This window comes from Rhinolophus hipposideros (assembly GCF_964194185.1).
Source record: "Rhinolophus hipposideros genome assembly, chromosome: 7".
In the NCBI taxonomy this organism is placed as follows: Eukaryota; Metazoa; Chordata; class Mammalia; order Chiroptera; family Rhinolophidae; genus Rhinolophus; species Rhinolophus hipposideros.
The window spans coordinates 12,478,327-12,503,515 of NC_138053.1; the positions used below are offsets into that span (position 1 = coordinate 12,478,327).

At 39.9% G+C, this 25,189-nt stretch overlaps 1 protein-coding gene across 2 annotated transcripts in view; it reads right to left on the reverse strand.

The window, feature by feature from the left end:
• The window catches only part of MEGF10 (multiple EGF like domains 10), a 157,379-nt gene extending 138,503 nt beyond the window's left edge, over window positions 1-18,876 (reverse strand). The window contains exons 1-2 of one of the 2 annotated variants that reach the window (XM_081052976.1): window positions 18,371-18,508; window positions 17,198-17,306 (exon numbers count right to left, since the gene is read on the reverse strand). The gene's annotated coding sequence lies outside the window, so the exon portion shown is untranslated. Of the gene's footprint in view, window positions 1-17,197; window positions 17,307-18,370 lie in introns of both variants that reach the window. The other variant, XM_081052977.1, reaches the window with a different exon arrangement.
• Window positions 18,877-25,189: the final 6,313 nt, after the last annotated feature.

Below are 25,189 nucleotides of genomic sequence, written 5' to 3' on the forward strand. Positions count from 1 at the left end.
GAGCATGGCCAAAAAAGTGAAATTACATAAAGGCCATTTTCCAAACAAGTAAAAAAGAGCCATTTCAAAGCAAAATTCCTTCAAAAGATAAATACCCACAAGTAATGGTTTTTGTGGTATTACAGAGTAAGGAGCTATACGTAAAAATATCTAAAAACTGTTTGGCAATCATTTCTTAGATATGACACCAAATGCATAAACAACAAAAGAAAAAAATAGATACACTGGACTTCATAAAAATTAAAAACTTTTGTGTATCAAAGGACACAATCAACAGCGTGGAAAAGCAATCCACATAACTGGAGAAAATATTCGCAAATTATGTGTCTGATAAGGGATCAGAATCCAGAATACAAAAAAACAAACCAAAAACTACAATTCAACAATAGTAAAACAAACAAAAAATTAAAAAATGAGCAAAGAATTTGCATTGGCATTTCTTTAAGGAAGGGTTACCAATGGCCGATATGCACGCGAAAAGATGTTCAACATCACTAATCACTAGGAAAATGTAAATCAAAACCACAGAGAGATACCCCTGCACACCCTTAGGATGGCTATTATCAAAACACAAAATAAACAAAAACCAGAAAATAACAAGCGTAGAGAAATTGGAACCCTGTTCATTGTTGGTAGGAATGCAAAATGCTGCAGCTGCTATAGAAAACAGTATGGTGGTTACTCATAAAATTAAACATGGAATCACCATACAATGCAGCAATTCTACCCCTAGGTATATACTCAAAAAGAACTGAAAGCAGTAACACGAACAGATTTGTTCGCCAGTGTTCATAGCATCATTATTCACAATACCCCCAAATGGAAACAGTACAAATGTCTATTAATGGATAAAATGGGTAAACAAAATGTGGTATATACATAGTGTGCAATATTATCCAGCCTTTAAAAAGAAGAAAATTCTGACACAGGATTCAACATGGAACAACCTTGTAGACATTATGCCAAATGAAATAAGGCTGACACAAAAGGACAAATATTATATGATATTATATAATACATACATGTTATGTGAGGTTTCTAGAGTAGTGAAATTCATAGTCAGAGAGTAGAATGGTTCTTGTCAGGGGCTGGGGTCAAGGGGAATGGGGGGTTGCTGTTTAATGGGGATAGTTTCAGTTTGGGGAGATGAAAAAGTTCTGGAGATGGATGGTGGTGGTGATGGTCGTACAACAACGTGAATGTACTCAATGCCACAGAACTATCCATTTAAAAATGGGTACCATGGGAAATTTTATGTTATGTCTATTTTATCTCACACACACACACACACACACACACACACACACACACACACACACAGAACTATCTAGAAGCAAGCCAAGTTCTAAGGAGTAAGTAACAGATGTCTGCCCAAGAGGTAGGGACTTCTATTTTGCTTCTTTTTATTACCTGTGTGCATGATTAAAACAACTATTCACACATTCTTCCATGGATCACTCATAGACTTGTAATCTAGTTGCTAAAACTTGAGGGTGGAAGGAGGCAAATGTCGGCAAATGTAATTACAGTGTGATTCCCATGTTGGCCCACCCCATCACTGCTTCCTCTGCGGGGTAGTCAGCCAGAATGCCACCTCTCCACCCTCCTAGAGAGATGTAAAACAGATGACAATTTCTCCAGAACCCAGACACAGAAACCAAAATAGACCAATTGAACTGTCTCTCAATTTTAAGTAAACGGAAACCAAAGGGCATCAAACATTTTTCAGCCAACGTGCAATGTCAGAATGCCAGCTCTCCACTACTGTCTGCCCGAATTCAAAACAGTGATTAGGTTGTTTAACTTGGAATGGACGGACTTAGGGATCTGGACATGTGTGTGCTTCTTACTTTCTCAGAGAAGTTCTAAGGAATTTGAGGTTTAAGAGGAACTTGTCTTCCTCAATTTCAATTTCGAATTCCTCCACTAGGATTTTCTGCTTTGGGATTTTAGTTTCCCCCCACCCCTCTAATTGCTAATGAATTAAGGTTACACAAAACAGTGCTGTTTTGAGTGTAGAATTCTGATCTCAATCCCTTCTGGCAGGTACTCCTACAGACCAGTTGTTATTTAAATACCTATAGGGAGAAAAGAGATTAAAAGATCAAGTCACACTGCACTTCCCAACAAAGCAGCACAGCTGTACAATGGCTTCTGAGCAACTGCTCTGTGAGGAGACAGCAAGACTTCTGTTGTCCAGCAGGGTCTGCTCAGGTCACCGCATGTGGCATGGATTATAGAGTTCTGATTCTCTATCAACCAGGGGAGTAGGACTGGGGCTTACACACCACACTCCTGAACTCAAGCTCTGAGCCATCCCCTGACACTCTTTTCAAGGTCTCTTGAGGAATAGAAGGAGATACCGAACTTCATAGAAATTTTCAAAAGCTAATAAATTTTTCTTCCTTCCTTCCTTCCTTCCTCCTTCCCTCCCTCCCTCCCTCCCTCCCTCCCTCCCTCTCTCTCTCTCTCTTTCTCTTTCTTTCTTTGGAATTTGTGTATAAGTTTAAGAAAGAGAAAGAGAGAAAGAACAATTCATTTTTACATATTTTCTCAAAGATCTGTCATCATGGAATGGAAGAAGCTGTATCCATCTTGGGTAAAAAAAGGTTTGGATTTGGTCTGAAGTTGCCTAAATGTTGAGACTTAGCTCAGTCATGCTTTAAGAGGAAAGAGTTCCACACATCAGTGCTAGGCTGTGCCCTAACCACGAGCCAACACAGAGGAGGAGCCTCCAGGAAAACAGCTGTCCCAAACTCACACTCGGCTTCTCCAGGGCATACAAGACAGCAGAAAGAGCAAGCTGTTTATGTCACACAGTTGTGCTTCTTCCATTTGGTGTCTAGCTCCAGGGCCATGCCAGACGGCTGGCTCGGGGAAAGCAGGGACTCCCCTCCAGGTGCAGCAAGCCTCGCCTACCCCTTTCTCACCCGCCCACTCAGCTGCACCCCCACACTCCAGACGCAGCCCCAGAGCCTTCCTAGTCAAGTTCGTGGGGTTGGAAAGGACCTTATGCCTTCTTCTTCTTATAAAGAAAGAAACAAGAAGTTTTTTTAAGTGTCTAAGATCAAACCATGACAGAGGTAGATCTCAAGACAAGACTTTTGACTTTAGATGCAATACTCTTTCCACCATTCTGGGCTTCCTAATAGAGTTCCGGGGACACAAGCATGTTCCCTCACTCTAGAAGGATTTATTTGTTTCACTCAAGGCCATGCCCTGCCCTCCCCACCCCCACCCCAATTTAATGGATTGGTGACACTGGCCTTGAGAGCTGCATCACTGTTAATACTTTTTATTCACACCTGGGTTAGAAATCACAAAATCGATGCAATTCTAACAGTGGGCAGCTACACTCATGAGTAATGCTGGAATTTCAAACTTGGGTGCTTCCACCACTCTCCTCAACTCAGCATAAAATACACTTACGGTAAAACTTGAAAAGATAAGGAGTCAATGAAGTGAAACTCCCTAAAAGTCAGTCTTTCCTTAAGTAATTTTTCTTCATCTGGAATTCTGTCCTCTGACCATGGTTTCCCGATTGGGCCTAACACTGACTGCCCTCAAGCATCTTCACGTTTCCTAGCTGCACAGCTGCCAACAACTGCGGGGCCAAAAAGAATGGGTGGAAGGACCACTGCTCAAAGCTTTTTCTTTGTGGGCACAATGGCCAGAGCCAGGCAGAGGCTCGGTCATCTCCTCGTGTCTCAGGGAGAACCCCATGGAAGCACTGTGCTCCCAGTATGCGCCGAAGGGGGATTCTGCTCTGCCTGGGGTCTTACTGGTGATGGATTCAACTCCTACACAGAGATTGGGAAGCTGCTCTTGTTTTAAAGAACTGGTTCTTAGAACTCAGGGACAAAACTCACCTGGTTTGCACAGCCCTTTCTCTACTCATTGACACTTTATTCTGGAAATCTGCTTGCCAGGCCTCGGTTGCCATGTTCTCATCAGTGGAGCCTGACCTGGTCACCATCAAAGGAAATCAGCCACTAACCCCAGGAAACACTGGTCTCCCTGATGTGCCAGTGAATGAAACTACCTGCCATTGTAGCCCGAATTCCATGGCCTCGTTGTCACACACAGTACAATCTGGACAAAAAATGAAAAATGCTCTTCCAAATTCTCCAGCCAGACAGGAGTTTCCTTAGGTCTAGCTTTAAGAAATCGTTCTTTGATAGAAAGAGTTAATGTCCCTGTGTGCTACACCTGACCTCTGGACAAATTCAGAAAGATGCAACTCTTGTCATTTAGGGAGAGAGCTGCATGGGGCGACACGAAATTCTAAAGCAAACGTAAGGGATCACTTTCAGAAGATCTCTATATTTCATAACAATACCACATCCTCAACCAAGGGCAATTATGCTGCCAGGTGACAAATGGACCTAGAGGGTTAGCTTACAGGATGCGATCATCAAAATTAAACTCTACAGCAGTGATGGGCTGCGGGGAGGACCTCTGAATGGTCCCCAGGGGCTGCACAAACAAAAATACAAAAGATCATTTTCACACTGCCTTGAAAGAAAGGCCCGGAGTTTCTTTTGTAGCCCTCAATTGGCAGAGCTCCACATCACAAGCTTTTTTTTTGTTTTTGTTTTTGAATGTCGGAAAATAAGTGCCTTTGCTCCATCCAGTCTGGTCTTCACCAACATAAAAAGTACACCATCTGACTAGCTCTGCTGAGGAACTCTCTGTACCTGAATCCTTGGCTGGGCTCAGGCCCAGTCATCACCCTTCTCAAAGGAGGCTCGCTACTTATTGGGAGGAAATACCCCCCCCCTCCGAGCCTAGGTCAAGTGCTTCCTCATTGGCTCGGCCTCCATTCCATCTCCTCACACACTCCCCACTCCAATTCTGCAGCATCCTACAGATCAATTTTTCAAAACCTGCAAGTCCAAAGTATAAATTGTCCAGGCTCTTCCCTTACCTTGTGACCTCCAGACAATGGTTCTCAAGCACTACGGAACCACTCATTGGCATCTCCACTGAAGGAAAGACAGGGTCCTGGGGACATTGTAGTCAAGCAATGATGCTCCTTATGGCCTCCCTGCTACACGGTGGGAGGCAAGGTCAAAGATTATCCATTTAAACGAGGGTTAAGATTGTAGGTCAGGTTCACTTTTTCAGGTTATTCTTGCGTCCTTGTAATTCTGAATAATCTCAAAATTAGTCAGGGCCATAATTTAAGTTCCTATCCTACTTTTTTTTTAAAAAAGCAAGAAAAAAGAAAAAGCCTACATGTCTTGGTCTGCTCAGGCTGCTATAACAAAATACCATAGACTAGGTGACTTAAACGACAGAAATTTATTTCTCACAGTTCTGGAGGCTGGGAAATCCAAAACCCAGGTGCTGGATGATTCAGTTTCTGGTGGGGGCTCTCTTCCTGGCTTGTAGCTGGCCTTCTTCTCGTGATGGAAAGAGAGACCTCTGATGTTCTTCTTCTTCTTATAAGGCCATCAGCTCTATTGGGTTACAACCCCACCCTTACGACTTCATTAGCCTTCATCACCTCCTCACAAGCCTCCATCTCTAAATATAGTTACACTGTGTGGTAGGGCTTCCACCTATGAATTTGGGGAAGAGGGGATGGACAAAATTCAGTCCATAGCACTATGCTTGACCATTTGGGGTTAGAAAGGTATATAAAATCGATTCTATGTCCTCAAGGAGCTTACATTCCAGAATCAATTTATTCTTGAAGTAAAAAGGTCCTCAAAGTTTATGCAGTCTCTTCTCGCAAGCTCCAAGGATTCCTTCTAGATACACTCTAAGAATGTACCTACTGATGAGGTGGTTGGCTATTTCACCCTAATTCACAGAGAGGGACATAGAAGCACAGAGAGTAGAGGTGGCCTGTGGCACTGTGACAAAGTAACACAAAGAAATTAAATTGAAACTGTGGCTGTATCTCCAGGGGGAGATGGGATGTGCTAAGGTCTGGGATATCAACCAAACTCCTTATCACCAAACTCCTAATAACAAAAAGGCAATACCTCTTAGGCCAAGATGTTTAAAAAGACTTCTTGATTCAGAATGTAGAAGAAACATTATCTGGGAGCTTTTGCCCCAGCCATTATCAGGACTGTAGTTTGTTAGAGAGAGGAGCTTTGCGGCTTTCCTGAATTATGAAGTCAGACTGTATACGCCAATTCAACAAGTTCAATATTTAAAATAGTATGGTATATTAAAGACAGCATAGACCTGAGAGGCAACACACCAAGATTTTGTAATAGCTGCACTGAATTAAAAACAGAAGTGACCTAGACAACCCTTGAGTAGAAATTAATCAATCAGATAGAAACAAATAAAACTTCCTGCACATTTGTCACATGACAGTGTCCTAAGTCCTCTTCATTTATTATTTCAATGAAGCCCCATAACAACTGTATGAGAGAGCTATCATTATTATCCCCCATTTAACTGATAGAGAAACTGAAGTCTAGAGTAACTGGCTCAAAGTCATATATCTAGTAAACAATAGCCCAAACCAGGATTCAAATCCAGGCAGTCTGGATCTAGAACCCATGCTCCATATTCCTACATTGTAGCACACTTGTGCCTTAACTTTTCAAAGTACATTTGTCCACTGGATAAAGCAGTCAATGCTTGAAATGTATATGCTTGAAATGTAATTCCAAGAGGGCAGGGACCTTGTTTATCTTAGGTATTGCCTTATCCCTAACATAGAAAATCATATGGAACATAATCGGTGCTCAATAAATATTTGTTAAATAAATGAATAACAAATTGTGTTAGATTTAGTGAAATTACAGCAATAGTCACCCTATTTTCTTCCCCATTTTTATTTCATTTTATAGTCCTATCATTAATGATAATCCTTTGCTACCCACTGCCTGGAGAATTTCAGCAGCTTTCAAAAATTTTCCAACTTCGTTCCAACCTACACTTCCAAACTTATTACTTGATATTTCATTATACAAACATTCACTGACTGTCTCTGCCTGCTCCTGCCCTCACCCACCTTAGCCCCAGCCTCGTGCGTTTCTACCAACTCTCTCTTTCTTCTCTGATTCCATGAAGCTCACTTGTCTTTCAAAAGTCCCATCTCTTCTGAGAAGCCTTGTCACCCAAACGACAGTGATCTCATCCTGATATTAAGATGGATTCACTTTACGTATGTCACCTGCTTCCTCATCCTTTCCTGTCTTCACAGACTGGCAGTGTGCTGAGGGCAGAGGCCACACCTTCTCATTTCTGGTACTCTCTCCAACATGCAGTAAAAGCTTGGCTCAGAGTAGACACACCGTGAGCACTGATCAACTGCCTGATGCAGATAAATGCAAAACATCTAAATCCATCTCATGGAAATGCAAAACGTCGGCTGACTGGTTTTAAATACAGGTAAAAAAAGTTTTTAATTTGACGTAAAATTCACATACCTGAAAATTCATCATTTTAAACACATTGTACAACCATCACCACTACCTAGTTCCAGAACATTTTCATCACCCCCAAAGAAAACCCCATACCCATTACACATCACTCCCCATTTCCTTCTCCCCTCGGTCCCTTGCCACCACTAATCTATTCTTTGTTTCTGTGGATTTGCCTTAGTGGATATTTCACATAACTGGAATTGCACAATACGCGGCCTTTCGTGTCTGGCTTCTTTCTTAGCATTATGTTTTCAAGGTTCACCTATGCCACAATACATATCATCCTTCATTTCTTTTTATGGATGAATAATATTCCATCGTATGATTATATGACATTTTGTTGGTGTCTCCAGTCTATCAGCTGGTGGACATTTGGATTGTTTTCATCTTTTGGTTATTTTGAATATCATTGCTATGAAACTGTGTACTTGTTTTTGTTTGAACACTTTTCAATTCTGCTGACATCTTACTAAGGAAGAATAAATTCATTAACTAGAAGCCTCATCTTTATTCTACAGTTGAGATGGATAACTTTTTTTAAAATACAATACTACCTTCATTAAAAAACACTCATGCCTATGAGTAAATTTAACTATTTTTGTATTATATTTTAAATTCCTTATAGCTTATGTCTTGTATCAGAGACTATACTTTCTAATTTCTGCATTTAATTATAGGATGATTGTTTCATAAAAAGCACAAGCAGGCCTTATTCCCAGATATATTAATATTCTTCCCTATTTTAACGTTTGGTGTTATAATGATAACTAATATTTATTGAGTAGTCACTATGTGCTTACCACTATGTTAAATGTAATACACTTTGAAATATATACTATTATCATTTCAGATGTGATGAAAAGAGGCTTAGAGTTAAGTAGCCTGCCCGCAGTCAGGAAGCTTTAAAGGCAGAGATGGGCTCCCAACCCAGGTAGTTACATTTCATACGTGAATGACAGGGCCAGGCAGGAGTAGACTCAAACCATCAAAATCTTGTCTCAACTCACAACTTTAATCACATGTGCTCATGTAAATCAATAGTTAACCTTTAAGTTCAATGCTGGAAGGAAGTATATAGAATGGATACTCAGACCTCTCACAGATGTGCCATAAGCATCTCGAAAGCCAAGGACTCCAAATTCTCCTTCAGAAAACAAAAAGTTCCCATTCTCTCCATTTGATTATACCAGCTCCATACTGTAACAGAAAGCTAGAATGTTCTATAAGTACAGTGATCCTCACTGATAATGACTGATGTCCTCTAGATAGAAAAGAGACCACAAGCTGCTCTCATGCCAGAAGTATTGTTTTGCTTATAGGGCTGTTCCACCTTCACAGGGATAGCTCCTGGAGCTCATTGTGAGCTCAGGAAGTGATGGCTGAAATAAGTGAGAGAGGTGAGACAAAGACTCCACACCTCATGTCACTTTGTTCCAGTGAGAAAAATGGGGAGAAAAAAAATAAAAGCATTTCCAGTGTTGGACTTCAGGAGAGATGTCATCTAAAAGTTCACAAAAATAGCCATGATCCATAGATCCATAGCATCTTTTTCTGATTTTTCTGGACAGAGCACAAGGAACAGGAAAAGGGCCGTGCATGGAAATGGGAAGGTTTGCTAGTTGGCCCACTTGAAGGAGTGTTTTTGTTTTAGATTCTGAAGGATGGGCTCTGCTAACACTGTTCACCTCTTAGGCACTGGATTTTGTGTCTAGCAAAGTAAAACAATAAACTATGATGGTGCTGGTCCATGCTTTCTGACATGTAGCTCTTCTGAGTATGGAAGTAAAGACGAATTTATGGATATTTAAAGCTTCACGCCCTCCCAGCCCTGCCAAGACCCAAATTATTGGGTTTCCTAGAATTTACCATTTTTCACCACTGTTAGAGTTTTAATTCTACATTAAACATGATACTTTAAAATTTTTTTGAACTTTTTATTGAAGTACAAAATACATACCAAAAAAGAACACGAATCAAAATTGAATAGCTCAATACATTTTCACAAAATGAACACACCCACACAACCAGCACCCAGATGAAATAGAACAGTGTTAGCATCTCAGAGCCCTTTGGGCAGGGCTTTCATTCTGACATAAAACTAAGTCCCAGCAAGCATCCTATGCCTCAAAAACATTAGTATTAAATGTGCTACTTGTGATATGAACATTTAGTATTAAATGTGCCACTTGACAATAAAAGACAACATATCACTTCCCTATTTTTTTCATCCCTCACAGCACTGAGGAGAGAGACTCTCTGAGTCTCTCTCTAAGTAAGTTGGAATGGAGCCAAATGAATAGGCCTAATGACAATGAATTGAAAATTAATTAACTAATCAGGAGCACGGTCCACACAATCCTTTTGCCACCTGCAAAGAACAGTCTCCTCTTCCCCTTGTCCACTTAAAAGGCATCTGTATCATTGGTGAAAACCAAATATGCACTCAGAGAAGTATAAACAAAATGCAAGGGGAAGGAGAAGTGGAAACATAATGAAGAAAATAAGGCCACTTGCCTCTCTGCAATCCACTTGCTTCTCCTTCTTTAATGGATTTACAATGATAGTCTATAATCAAGGTGCAATGACAGACTTAATTACACGAAACTCTAAGTGACCTCAAGCAAATCATATGTTGCTGATCTCCTAGGTACAAACTTCGTTAAGCCTAATACTCCCAGTTAGAAAACCTCTTATCTCACAGACAAAAGGATTCCTTTGGCAAGAGCACCAGCTGCTTGAACACTAAATGGGCTCACCACGACCCATTACGTTCAGAAAAGGCTTTCTCCGTTCTGCGTCACTCAAGGCTGCATTCTGTGCCTAACTTTAAAAAAGAAAAAAAAAATCCACCTACAAATAAATATCTGCAGGAACTAGGGACTGAGTTTCCCTTTGAAAGAAACCCGGAGGCAAAGGCTGAATGAATGACATACTTTTTCATAAAGGAAGTAATCAAGCTAAAAGAACAATCTTGCAGGAAAATTCTGCGACCTTTGCTGAAGCTATGACCTTGCATTTGAATCTTCTTCTTCTGACACAAAGAATGTAGCCAATTGTTGAGCTCTGGATTAGCTCTTTACAGGAAGTTTGCAACCCTTTCCCTCCAGTTTGGGAGTTGGGGGTGAGGAATGGTATCTAAATGACATCTGGGGAGTCCTCCAACCTCAAACCATCCAGATAGATCAACAACTTTCTAATGGATTTAAATGTATTTCAATCTCAAAACATTTCTTAGTTTCCAAATAGATACCTGAATCTAGATTCTGAAGAAAATTATTAATAGACCATGTACATGGTTACCATACTCTGGAACATAGAATCATTGTCTGAGGTCACGGCCTTGATTTAGGAGGGCTTTCAGAACAAACAGATACCTGTCTTTGATGAACCTGGGAGAAAGAGGATGAGAAATGTGCCTTTGCCATCATGGACAAAGGGAGATCTTTTTTAATTTTTAAAATCAATCATAAAACTCTGCTATCAGATTAAGTCAGCAGCCATAGCAGAAAACAATTCTATCTTGGCCAAAGATCAACTGGGAATTCTAATAAACTCATGTTCCACTAACGCCATGTCTCATGCTCCTGAACCAGCAAATTAATGATGCTTCCACAGAATTACTTTTTTCCTTCTCAAATTCTACCTCTTGACACATTGCTGCAAGTAGTTTAACTGTGAAAGGGCTTGACCTCCTTTCTTTGTCTCTCTGATTCAAGTGTGTCTGTTTCCTTGGGGCTACCAAGCTCAGTTGGATGGCTGGCTGAAGCAGAATGGAGCATCAGCCAACCCTCAAACAATGGGCCCCTTTCTCTGGCTGTCACATGAACAGTGTTGTGTTACAGCCATTGTCCCTCCAAGAAGAGACGGAGAGGCATGGGTTCTCACAAACCAGCTATTCTCTGTGACCCACTCTGACCAAGTCACTACAATATTAAAAAAGAAAAGTCATGCCTTCTGAATGGAGCAGAATAGCTTTCCTTAACAAGGGTTATAGTGCATCCACGGACCACCTATGTCAGAATACCTTGTCAAATATACACATCCCTGGACCCCATTGCACCCCTACTGAATCCAAATCATTAGAGGGGAGCCAGTATCTGCCAGTGATTCTCAGGGCCCTAAAGTTTGAAAACACAGGCCAAACAGAGGCCTCAAGCATTTCTCACCTCACTAATGGATTGATATTGCACACTATCTCTTCAAAGAATGTACAGGAGATTGGGGGGGGGGTGGATTCTGAAAGGGCAAATACTTTATACCATAGTAATCAAATCTTAGTGTGTGTGGAGGCGAACAAGATAGGTGAGAAAGATGATGGTGCTAAGGAATGCAGGGAATGAGACAGGAAATTGAATAATAATAAGAGCTGTTCAGAAGATAGTAGGAATGTGGGTGTCAGGTCAGCAATGAGCAAAATAAAGGGAGAGGGACGGAGAGGATGGGGGTGCTGGCAGAGGCCGGGGCCTTCAGAAAAGGATGGATGGTGGGAAATTCCAGTGGTGGAATGGACAAATGGCTCTTAATAAGCAAGCATGTCCAATATCTAGCTTTAAGATGTGAACTTCCTCCATCACTCCAAGCCTTGAAAGTCAGCCATTCAGAGCCACATGTTTGGTGATATTTCATGAAGTAAAGGAGACGTGAAGTGATGTCCATGGTTGCGTGGACCACTTCATGCTAAAAGAGACAGTAGAGTAGTATGGCAAGATCATCTTCAAATTAAACTTCTTACGGGAAAATGAATTCAGAACCAAATGATGCTACAAGAAACACGAGCCCTGTCTCCACCCTCACCCCCAAGAAGCTCCATAGTGGCTGAAAGAAATAACAGTTTTCTCATTTCACACCTTCTCACGGAACGGGGGCTCAATTTTTGCTCGACTCTCCTCCCATAGGATGCCCCCAAAAACATCTGGTTTATATCATAAAATAATATCAGTGTAATATGAGGGGCTCCCTTAATGCACACAGAGCTGTGGGAACAAGCAGTCTAGTCCTAAGGCCCTGTGTGTGGCTGTCATAAAATGATTCTCAAATGTGAACTCACCCCTCCTGTAGAATGGTTTAGTCAGTATAACTTGACAATGTATTGCAAATTCCTGCAGCTACATGTTTGCTGCGCTCACTCCTCTGTCTAAAATACCCCCATCCACTCAAAGCCCTCTCTCCTTCAAAGCCCCCCACACCCAGGAAACCTCGCTGAGCACACAGAATCCTCTCTCTAGAAGGAGCTCTTGGAGCAGCTCTCAGAACCACCCACTTATTACCCAGCCTTACACAGTCAGTGGTATTTTTTTTTATCTTTTGTTTAAAGCAAGTATCTTGATTCCACATAGCATTTATCCCTATGCCCTGTACACCTAATAAATATCTGGTGAAGCAAAAAATAAAACTCCAAGCAATTACTTTTTTAAAGAACAGAGACGTCACATCTTGTCATCGAATCCTTTTCCAGAAAGATAAATCTAGTACCCTTCTGAGAATATGAATGAGGGTAGACATTTAAAATTTTTCATTTTTGATTGTAGAAATACTCCCCCGGGCCCAATACAAAGAGTTCATACTTCTATTTAGCTCTGTGAGAAGCAAGTTAAATTTGTGCATCTTGATTTTCGATTTGCCATCAAAAATTATTTCTTAAAAAAGAGGAACATGATTCTTTACCAAAAGTAAAGGTAATTAAAGGGTCCATCATGGGAATGATCACCTGTGGAGAGGTTTTAGAACTAAGCAAATCCAGGTCAGCCAGGATGTTGAAGACAAGGAACTTAGTCACTCTCCAGTATGAGGCCTCCTTGCTCCTAAAGATAAGATGTTTCTAACAGATGCTAATATCCTGCACTTGAACCTATCAAGAGGAGGCTTTCCAAACTGAAATACTGTTTTCTTTGTCTTAAGAAGGAGGAAGGGTACGATTTATTGCCCTCTGAGTAGGAAATTGAGGTGGCTGAAATGCTTTACATAGTTTCTTTATCTAGCAGTATAAATCATTGGAAATGAAACAATAGAGGAAATCACTAGAAATGAACATCAATAATAACAGGATATACTATCACATTCACACTTTCCAGACAGGCTAATAATGGCACAGAGTATGCATTATCAAATAACATCCACACGACGACTTGAAATTTTACAAATAAAGTTGTATAAAATAAAATCACACTGATTTCTGTCTTTCTTCCTCATAGTATGAGAAATCCTTTTATTTATTGTTTTATAAATTAATCCTCTGCAATAACTATTTTCAAAAAGAGTTGGAATGACCCAGTAAAAAATAATATTAAATTGGGAAGAAAAGAGAGACAAGACATAAACACAACATCTTGGGAAATTCAGATAGAGAGAATGAATGGATGAATGAATGAATGAAGACATTAGAAGACTAGGCAAGAGTCTACAAAAGTACAGCTAGATACAAGCATAAATTAAAGTAGAAAAAGTTCATTTGGAAACAGAAATGAAAAAGAAGACAAATCAACAGAACCCAATGAATCTTAGTTAATTCTTAAAATAAGCTAATTTTTAAAACAAAATACTGGATCCACATCCTTGAGAAATTGAGAATAACAGGCAGTTCTTAATATTGCTTTGTTTGAAGTTTAAACAATCTGGACATTTGTACTTCATGCATTGATGCTATTACCTTCCTGCTCTGTGTCATTGGAACTCTCACACATCAGCCTATGAGTGAACTTTTTGATTGTTGTTTATTTCATAGAGATGCCCATCAGCTAAAAGTTCCATTTTTGCAATATCACCATATCTGCCATTACCCTATGATGTGTTGGTTTATTTGTTCAACTGCTACTGTATATTGCCATTATTACAAAAAAAGAGTGGGAAATAAAAAAATTTAAAACCTAATAGTAATTGTAAGTTTTTGTCTCATAAACTTAACATAAATGAGAAGTTATTAGTCATGCCAAAAATGCAAATCTTTAATCAGAATCATTCATGTATTGAATTTGAACAGGTCAATGATTGTTCAAATGAGAAGGAAATCACCAAAGTTGTAGAAAATTTAAAGAAAGAAAAATTAAATAAAGGAGTAAAAACACTGAATGCTGTGTTTAAATGGCAAGATATAATTAGAAATTTTATAATATAATTGGCTCTATACGGCCAGCATCCCTTGTAATGTGTAGGCTTTTGCACAATCTTTGGACCTATTTTTAGGAATGTGTCCTGAACTAAAGTAGCAAAAATAATACTGAACGAGTCACCATGTTTCAGATGAAAAAAAAAAAAAGGTATTTATAAACTGGAAAGCACAGGGCAAAAGTGGGTTTGCTTGTTTGTTTGTTTGTTTGTTTGTTTGTTTTTATTGGCATTGACACTTCCATTTCAGTGCCCTGTCAGTCACACCCAAAACCATCCCAAAGGTATGAGAAACTCGGCTCTTGAATCATAGTGCTTCCGTAATGTTGAACACGTCACATGACTTAGTAGCATTTGGTGTTTCGTAAGTCTTCTTAGGATAGTCTGTCTTGTCCTTTTTCCACTCTAGATTACTCACTTGGTAGAGTAACATCTAGCCAAATTATACATTCTTGACCGGCTTCTCCACAACCCTTAGTACGTACATAGTGACTGTCCCAAACACTCGGTGTGCTAAGAAAATGTCAACTACCATTCATTCATTCATTCATTGACTCTTTACATTCTTTAGGCATTTATTATGTAACTACTACATGCCAGCCATTTGGATAAAAGCTTAGAATAAGGAATGATCTTAGAATAATCTCACCAATCCGTTGAAGAATCATCCAGATAACACAGTTGATTCAATGTGATAGGTGCTGTTAAAGCTATCTGCAAAGTACAATAGGAATCATAGGAGATCTCACTACATTTATGTGAGAGACGTAGGAAATGTTCCAGAGGGGTGGACTTATTTGAACTGTACCTTGAAGGATGAATGGGTAGTAAATAGTTGATTAGACTAAAAAGAGGAGCAAAGCGTTTTCCAGCAGAGTTCACTCACAATTAGGTCAGGGAGGAGTGAAAGCAGACAAAATGTTCTCCAAGAACAGTAACAAGATCAAGATCAGTGGGGCTTAGAGGTCTGGGGAACAGGGAGGCAGAGGAGACAATGCAAACCTGGCCTTGTGTCATTATGTTGGAGAGTTAAGCTTCATGCTACAAGCCACTGTTTCTCCAATCACGAGTTGAGGTCATCTCCACCAGATTGGCTAGGGGATCTCCTAAAGGCAGATTCCTGGTCCTTGCATCAGGGGTACAGCCCTCAAACCTGCATTTTCAATAAGCACCTTGCTGCCACTAATGTTCACCATCAGGAGGTGGTGGGGCGGGGGGGGTGCCACAGATTTTTAAACAAAGGAACGATGTGATCAGATTTGTATTTTAGAAATATGCTTTTATACCAAGGAGACAATCATGAGAATGGTCAACCCACTGCTGTTAAATGAGCACATGACTTGGGTTTCTATTAGAATCATCTGGGGAACTTGTAAAACTGCAGACTTTTCACACTTCACCCAAGATTAACTGTATCTGAATCAAAGCAGAGGGAGCTGTGATTTATATTACGTTGAACGATATGAAATTGCTATTTTATGTAGGTCAAAAATAGTCAAATTTTGGCAACTTCTCACTTGAATCTAATATTTTTAACAAGCCCCTCTCCGTGCTTCTGATGTACATCAAAGTCTGATGAAATACAGGCCGAGCTAAATGCTTTTCCAGCTTTATTATCAGTGTCATTACTCACTTTAACATGCAATGAGGGAAGTGACAAATGTTAAAAGAAAAAAAAGTTTAAAAACAACCAGCAATGAAGGAAGGCTGCTAATTTAAAGATTGTATAACCAGAAGGAACATCAGATTATCCAGTTTTTTCCCCACCTCCCCATACAAGTTTACATATGATGAAGCTGAGGAGAGAAGTACTCTGCCAGCGGTTATACCGAATATATGTTCAATTCCTCAACGACACGTGCTTTTCATTTAACAGGTACTGAAATCATTATAGCTAAAAAGTATTTGGGATTTAATTTATAGGGTATCACAAGGAAAAGCTTAAAATGCTTAAAATGAGGGGTTAAAGCAAATACTCATGCACAGCCATTTTTTAAATGAAGCCAACGAACTTAAATGATGTATAACCTAGAGTAGTGCTTGAAATGTAATCAGTGCTTAATAAATATGTACTGAATAAATGATTGATCTCTAAAAAAATAAGTTCAAGGAGGTATATTAATACAATATTAAGGCAGTGTAGTTTACAGATTGTAAACTAAGTATAGATTTCCCACCTGCTAGTCTGTCCCAAGTACCCCTTGGTACCCAACCATGACCCCTCCTCTACAAATCCCAGGCTTGCCACGTGCACCTTTCTTTCCTGTGAAGTGTACCCAGCAGAAAGCAATGCAAAGATCGTGTCTGAGTTAAGTTTGACAAGACCTTATGTCCAAAGTGGGAATAAAGCCCATATGAGCGCAGCTTTCAAAGGCCATCCAAATAGGAATAAAAGCTAAAACTTACTGATAGCTAATGAAACCTATATTATTATCCTGATACAGCAAAAGTTATTAATGTTAGCATAACGATAATAATAGTAATAATTAATATTTACGTACTTATTATCTGCCAAGCTTGTTAACACACCACCCCCATTAATTCACTTAATCCTTTTAACAACCCTCTGGTGAAAGCATTGTTATTATAATTTTGATTTTATAGATGAAGATAGAGAGGTGAAGTAATGCCCCAAATCACACAACTGCAAAGTGGCAGAGTTCAGAGATGACCCCAGGTTGCCTGGTCCCAGAGCTTACCTCCTACTGAACTCTTTGAACTCAGAGTGGAGAACACTGTGCAAGCTGAATTCTTGGAGCAGTCACCTCAGGAAGTGGGTATTTCTGGAGGAAATGATCTGATCCCAGTCTTTGCGACCCACCATACACAAGGTGAGACCCAGGATATAAAGGAGAAAGAAAAGGAGAACCAAGAAAGAATGTCATTCTCCTCTGTCTTAGGACAGCATACATATATATCACTGCCTAAGAACTTTTGGACTAATAAAATCTCAAACTTGAACATTCCCCTAAAAAGTTTGGGTCCTTGTGTGAGGATATTTTCTAAAGAAGCATCAAAGATATATCACCATACTTCATTTACTGAAGTATGAAGTATGAAATGAAGTATATCAAATGAAATGAAGTACTGAAGTATGAAGTATGAAATGAAGTATATCACCATACTTCATTTACTCAGTGACATCACTCTTATTTCCAGAAAGAAAAAAAAAAGGACAAAATATTTCCTTAAACCAGGGGTAAAAGTCCTAGATCAAAAGAATTTAAAAGACCAACGCAAGGCAGATCTTTCTATGGTGACTATGGCTTGAAGAATCACCTCTCAACATTCCCTGAGGACCAGGCATTCCAGACCCCTCTGGTCTAAGTCACCCAGCCAGTGACTACTAAAGTGAGCTGAGAACGCTGGGAGACATACTATCCCAAGTCTATCCGCACCATTTGAATATCGAGTACCGGAGAAAGAAGTTTAGAAAACAAGATTCCACAGGAGAAGTAAAGCTGATCTCAAAGGGAGGGCCCTGCTGAAAATGCTTTTCAGTCTCAGTCTGATTCCCCCTAAAACAGCTCTCTTCGCCCAGCTTTGACACCCGTCGACACAGAACAAACAGAAAAGGCAATATAAGGGCAGAAAGTATGCAAAATAAAATGCGTAATGGGGATGCCTCCATGAAAAACACTCCCAGAAGTTCCTCCACAGACCCAAGTAACAAGACGAAATGCAAACAATAAAGCCTTGAGACCCTTTCCGTGTTGTTTCCCAACCCATACTGAGCTCCTCTTACCCCACCTCACCCCGCACCAGGGAATCCTGGCGAAGGAAAATGTGCCCCCCCCCCTTGCCCATAAGAAACTATCCAGCGTCCGGCCAAGGTCCAACGGCCGCCAAAACTGAGTTTGCCCAACTCTTACCCAGGTCCCGTGATCCTGAGATTCGTAACGCAACCCTCGTTCCCTGGTTTTCACCCAGCGCCAGCCGAGAAACAAAATCTGTCCCAAACAGCGCAGTTCCCCTCCAGGCAGCCTCCCAGAAGAGGACGACACTTGGGGAGTCTCCGTTCAGGTTCAAAGGTGGAGACGCGGGAAAGGAGGCCGGTCTCCGTGCGTTTCCAGACCCCCAGCTTTGCGCACGGGGAAAAGTGCTCGCTGCAAACTTGAAGGAGGTTTTTCCCCCGTCTGGCCCGAGATGCTGGAGGAGGAGGAGAGGAGTAATCCGAGCCGGGGCCGGGAGGCGAGCAGTTGCCGCTGCTGCAGCTGCTGCGGCCCGGGCAGTGACCGCTGGAGGGGGGCGTCGCTTGGCGCCGCGCAACTGGCAGGATCCGCCCGGCCTGACTCCCGCGCCCCGATCGCGGATCGCCTCTGCCCGGAGCGGCTTCCACCGCCCGAGAGTGAGCCCGCCGATAGTCGGGTCACGCAATTGTCAAACCTTGGGGTCACCTCGCAGAGCGGCGGAGAGAGAGCACGTCTGCGTCCCCACCAACGTTCAGTGCGACCCCCGCGTTAAAAACCCCTGGAGGTGCTCTAGACTCTCGATGAGGATTTGGGGCAACTGGGGACAGCACCCGAATGACCAGCTGGAGTGGACGGCACGTTCCCAGCACGGCCGGGGAGTGCAAATGTGGGACGAAGGGATGGGAGACCTAGCGATATCAGAGTGCGCGAACCGGCAACAAAGTGGTGGGGAAGGTGGGGCGAGGCGTTGGGGGGATGGGGAGGAGTGATGGAGCCTGCTTTGCACAGGCCCGGCGGAGAGCGAACTCCCCGGACCCGCAGGAAAAATCTCTGCGAGCCCTCGCGAGGAAATTTCTTGGAGAAGGGCTCCCTCTGCCGACTGGCCCAGGAGGTCCCAGGAGACCCAATGATAGAAAGTTAAGTCGATGAAAAGTCCTCCCTCTGTGGATTGGGCAGGACGTGAATTCTGAAACCTACTTCTCTGTCCACCTTCCTCTTCCTTATTAAAGACTTTTTCCGCGTCCGGAGGACCCGAGTAGATAAAAACTTCTAATTGCTGGAAAGTTCTTATGTTTGGCTGAATTCTATCCTCCCCCACTTCCAAAAGAGGGGAAAAAAACAGCTTGTCGTCTATATCCATGCCAAATGATCCTCTCCTACCAGGTTTCTCTTACATTAGCGTGAACTCCTTTTCTTTAGAGAGACCTCAAGTGCACCTGTGCCGCCCCTCAGTAACAGCCCCCGGCAAATAATCCATGTTCAAAATTATGCTTGACTGGAACAAATGAACATATCTATGTATGAAGTCGCTCACCATTTAATTCTCATTGGTCATCCCAGAAAACAAACAGGGAGAAACTGCTTTTGTTTGTTTGTTTACCAGGCTTCATAGCCCCCTCATCTGGTTAACAGTACCCGTATTTTTCTTTGGAGACCACTCCTGCTACACTTAGTGCTTACTGCATGGGAATGTCCATCAAAATGGTCCAGTTTTTCCCTGTCCAGGACCTAAACCAGTCCCATCAGACGTTCTCTGCCAGGAATCCAAACTTTGATAAGAGTGGCCCAAGAACAAATAAATCTAGAGCTGATTTATCCGTATGACAGTGTTCTAGAGATTAGCCATTAGCTTATGTCACTCAGTCCCCAAAGCTGTATGCTTTATGAAATCTGTTTGTTCCACTTCCTTTCATTTTTACAACAACTTTGAGACATGATTTACGTTCAACATATTGCACTCATATTAAGTATACAGTGATGAGTTTTAAACAACGTATACGCCCATGTAACCACTACCACAATCAAGCTAATGAACAATTCCATTACCCCAGACAGTTCCCCTGTACCTCTCTGAAGTCAGTTCCCCACCCCAACCCATCCCCGGCCCACTGAGCTGCTTTCTGTAGCTATAGATGAGATTTGTCTTTTCTAGAGTATCTACAATGGAATCGTATAGAATGTATTCCTTTGTTTCTGGCTTCCTTCACTCCACATAATGTTTTTGAGATTCATCGATGTTGTTGTTTATATAAGCAATTTGTTTCTTCTTATTGATGAGTATTATTCCATTGTATGGATAGACCACAGTTTTCCCAGTCACCAAATGCTGATGGATATTTGTGTTGTTTCCAATTTAGGTTCATTGTAAATAAAGCTGCTATGTAGGATCATTCTTGGACAAGTCCTTTTGTGGGCATACGAGGTAAGAAAATTAAGTTCAGCAACTCATCCTACAAAAAGTGCTACATACCTCATTGCTGAATATCACTATGGTTACTTTCGAAGTCCTCCCCTTGGGAAGCTATGCACTGATGATACCCGTGCCTAGTCTACCCTTTAAAGCAATTTTGGAACTCTTTTTCTGGAATGGCCATCAGAGCTGTTGTTGTATTACCCTTGATGTCCTGAATGTCATCAAAATGCTTCCTTTCAATATTTCCTTTATCTTCAGGTAAAGAAAGAAGTCATTGGGGGCCAGATCAGGTGAGTAGAGAGGGTGTTCCAATACAGTTATTTGTTTACTGGCTAAAACTCCCTCACAGACAGCCGTGTGAGCTGGTGCATTGTCGTGATGCAAGAGCCATGAGTTGTTGGCGAAAAGTTCAGGTCGGCTAACTTTTTCACTCAACCTTTTCAGCACTTCCAAATAGTAAGCTTTGTTAACTGTTTGTCCAGTTGGTAGAAATTCATAATGAATAATCCCTCTGATATCAAAAAAGGTTAGCAACATCGTTGCAACAAATTCGTGAACTTAATTGTCAGACCTCGTATATTGTTATTTCTCTTATTTTATAGGAGTGGAATTACTGGTTTATACAGTGTGTATTTAACTATATAATAGAGATTGTTTAACTATTTTCTAAAGTTAATAATGTAAGTTTACATTCCCACCAGCAACGTGAGAGTTGCTCCATCCTTTCAGCAAAACTTGATACTATCTGTCATGTTTATTTTTGCCATTCCCCTGGGTATCTCATTATAGTTTTAATTTGCATTACCCTAATGATTAACGATGGTAACCATCAAAGATATTTACCACCTTTTCATGTACTTACATGCCACTTGTTCTTTGATGAAGTGTCCAAATTTTTTTGCCCAATTTTTAATTAGGTCATTTGTATTCTTGTTATTGGTTTGTAGGAGCTCTTTATATATTTTGAACACCATGTTTGTCAGATATGTGTATAGCAAATATACACTCTAGTCTGTCTTTCAATTTCTTAATGTTATCTTTTAAACAGCAAAAGGTTTTGGGGTTTTTTTTTTGATGATGTCTAATTTATCGATTTTTTTTCTTTGATGAATCTGGTTTTTATGTTTTATCTAAGAAATCTTTGTTTCTCCCACGAACATGAAGATTTTCTCCTATGACTTCTTCCAGAATTTTATAGTTTTAGCTTTTATGGTTAGGTCTGTGATCCATTTGGAGTTAATTTTTGTGACTGGTATATGGTAAGAGCTGATGTTCATTATTTTTCACATAGATAACCAGTTGTTTCAGCATAATTTGTTGATAAGATTATCTTTTTCCCATTGAAAAATCCTTGGTACTTTTACTGAAAATCAATTAGCCATGTGAGAATAGGTCTATTTCTGCAGTCACTATCTTCATTTGCTCTATATTTCTATTCTTATGCCAATACCACGCTGTCCAGATTACTGTAGCTTTGTAGTAGACTTCAACTTAGGTATAATAAATTTTCCCACTTTTCTCCTTTTTTCCCCAAAACGTATTTAGCTCTTTTAGATTTGTGGGTAGGAGGAGGAGTTGTTGTTGTTTTGTTTTGTTTTGTTTTTTAATTTTCCATATGAATTTCAGAATTAGCTTGTCAATATTTAAAAACTCACTTTGGAATTTTGGTTTAGTGCTTTAAATATATTGATAACTTCAAGGAAATCAACATGTTAATAGCATTGAATCCTCCAATCTGTAAACATGTTGTATCTCTCTATAAATTTAGGTCTTTTTAAATGTCTGTCAGCAATATTTTATAATTTTCAGCATACCAGATTTTCACATGTTAAAAAATTTATCGCTATATACTTTTAAATTTTTTATGCTATTTATACATACTTTTAAAATTTTTATGCTATTTTAAACAGACCTGTTTTTGAATTTTAGTTTCCTATTGCTCATTGCTAGTATGGAGAAATATAACAGAATTTTATACAGTAGCATTGTATTTTACAACTGACTAAATTTACTTATTAGTTCTAATAGTGTTTTTTTTTTTTTTTCGTTTCTTAGGATGGTCTACATGCAAATAAATACACTTTTGCTTTTTTTATTTATTTTTCTTGACTTTTTACTCTTGATAGGATGCCCAGTACAATGTTAAATAAAAGTAATAAAAGCTAATATATCTTTGCCTTGTTCCCCATCTTATAACAAAAATAGATTTTTACCAGTAAGATGTTAGCTGAAGTTTTTCATAGACACCCTTTATTAGTTGAATAAGTCTCTTCATTAAAAGTCTTTTTTTAAAAAAAAAATACATAAATGACTGTTGAATTTTGTCAAATGTTTTTCTGCATTAAGTGAAAGAATTGTATGGTTTCTCTCCTTTGTTTTGTTAATTGATTTAATTGATGTTAAAATGGCCTTGTATTCCTAAGTTAATGTCTACTTGGCCAGTGTGTATTACAGATTTTATGTACTATTGGATTGGATTTGCTATAATTTTGTCCAGGAGTGTCTATATTTAGGAGGAATAATGGTCTGTATTTTTATTTTCTTGTGACTCTATGTCAAGAGGGTCATCAATTTTTAAAATCTATTCAAAAGACCTGCAGCCCTATTCTGGCATTGCAATAAATGTCCTACAGCCCTCTCTGCAAAGAAACTAAGTGCCCTGAGGTCTTCTGCTTGCATCATCACCCCAAAACCTCCTGCCCACACCTGCACTCCAATTCCTTCTTTAGTCCCACAATCATGGTTTGTCTACACTCCAGAGGGTTGTTACCTGACAGCTTAGAGACTTCAGAGCTCCAACCTGGGCAAACCAGCAAACTTCTTTGCTGTCCAATGGACCAAAGTATACCTTCTGCAGTGAGATCTGAGCCCCTTCCAATTTTGTCTTTTCTTCAGCTCTTTCTCAGCCCTGGAGTACTATGTAGAATTATATCTTTATAGTCACTTTTTATCAGAGTTAATTATTCTTTACATGAAACCCCATCCCGTTTAACCCACTGTGTGGTTTCTACTTCCCGACTAGACACAGACGAATACATTTATAATAAGACAGGACCTTTCTGGGGTCCCTATTGAATGCCCCCAAATGTTCACTGAAGACGATTCACTCTTCACTCTGTTTATCAGTCCTGCAAAGACTCTGGGAATTGTTCAGTTTCCATCTTTCAGATTGGTGTGTGCCTAGTCTTACACAGTTTCACCCTTTTCATTATGGCTGAGAATTCAGCAACAGAAGGACCTTACGCAAATCTCTGGAGGTCTTTCCTTGGGTAATTCTCTCCTCTTTGGTATACCGCCGTTCAAATTCCAGCCTCCCTGAATTCCAATGTCTGTCTCGCCTATGCTTCTTTGCACCACGGTCCAGGAGTATCTTAGTCAGAAAGCCAGAGTGATTGTTTCCAGGGTTCACCTGTTTGTTCACTTTTTCTCAGAGATCACAATCCTCTTGCCCAGTGTTTGAAAGGAGTAGTTTCATATATTTTATCCACTTTTTCGTTGTTCAGGACAGGAGTATAAGTCCGGTCTAGTTACGCCTTGATGGCCAGAAAAGGAAGTTATTTGCCTCTGAGTTTTTCAGGAGCTACTTTTGAACAAATTCCTTCACATTTTTTTTTTTGGTATATTTTTATTTATTTTGATTGAGTTGGATAGACTTGGTTTTTGTTGTTTTCATCTAAAGAACTCTGGATGATACACATATAGTACCCCAATGAAGCATTTCAGATAAAGCATTTCAGATAAAGCCTAAACAACCTGGGTAAGAGCAAGAATTTTACTGCCTTTATTCTGAATATTATAAGAAATATTCACATAATATGAGATTAAATGGGCTTTTTTGTTGTTGGTAGCTTTACTATTCTGTTAACATAGAATTTATCGTCTACTAAAACTCCAATTATTTTTCATATTCACGATTGAGCTTGACTTTTAAAATACTATTTATGCAATTAGTTGGTACTCTCAGAGTAATTTTACAGGACTATTCATTTAGCTCAATGAAATTCCATTTTTTTGTATATGGTCCATTTTAGAATTTGCTGAGATCTTGGTGGAGTTAATTCTTGTCCTAGTATATTAGCTAGCTAATTCAAAATCAAGAAATCTGAAATTTGATCAGCAAACCACAATGCTCTTGAACACATACTTATTAAACTTGTGTAGGTGGGTAAAAGTCAAAAGCATATACAAAGACTTTATATTTTCCATTTATATTTATTCCATTTATATGTATTCCATTTATATTTATTCACACCTACGTAGTAGGGTCATTCAGCCACTTAAAAATACAACTCTATTACATCCAGCCCACTTTCTTCATCTGAGGCACAAGGATTTTGTGGGGTTTGTTTTTCAATTACCTTGTAAATCCAGATGTACTCTCCTTCTTTCAATTTACCTGTCTGGTAATATTTCCGATAAAGAAAATCAAGTCAGCCTAGCAGTTCTATCTCTTAGCAAACAAGATTGCCTTCTTATACCCATGACTTCCTCTCTGTAATACTTTCAATCATGTCTTTAAATCTATGATTTAAAAACTTGCTTTGTTATAGTAATTTAACTCCCAGTGGCTTATGGGAAGTCCCCCC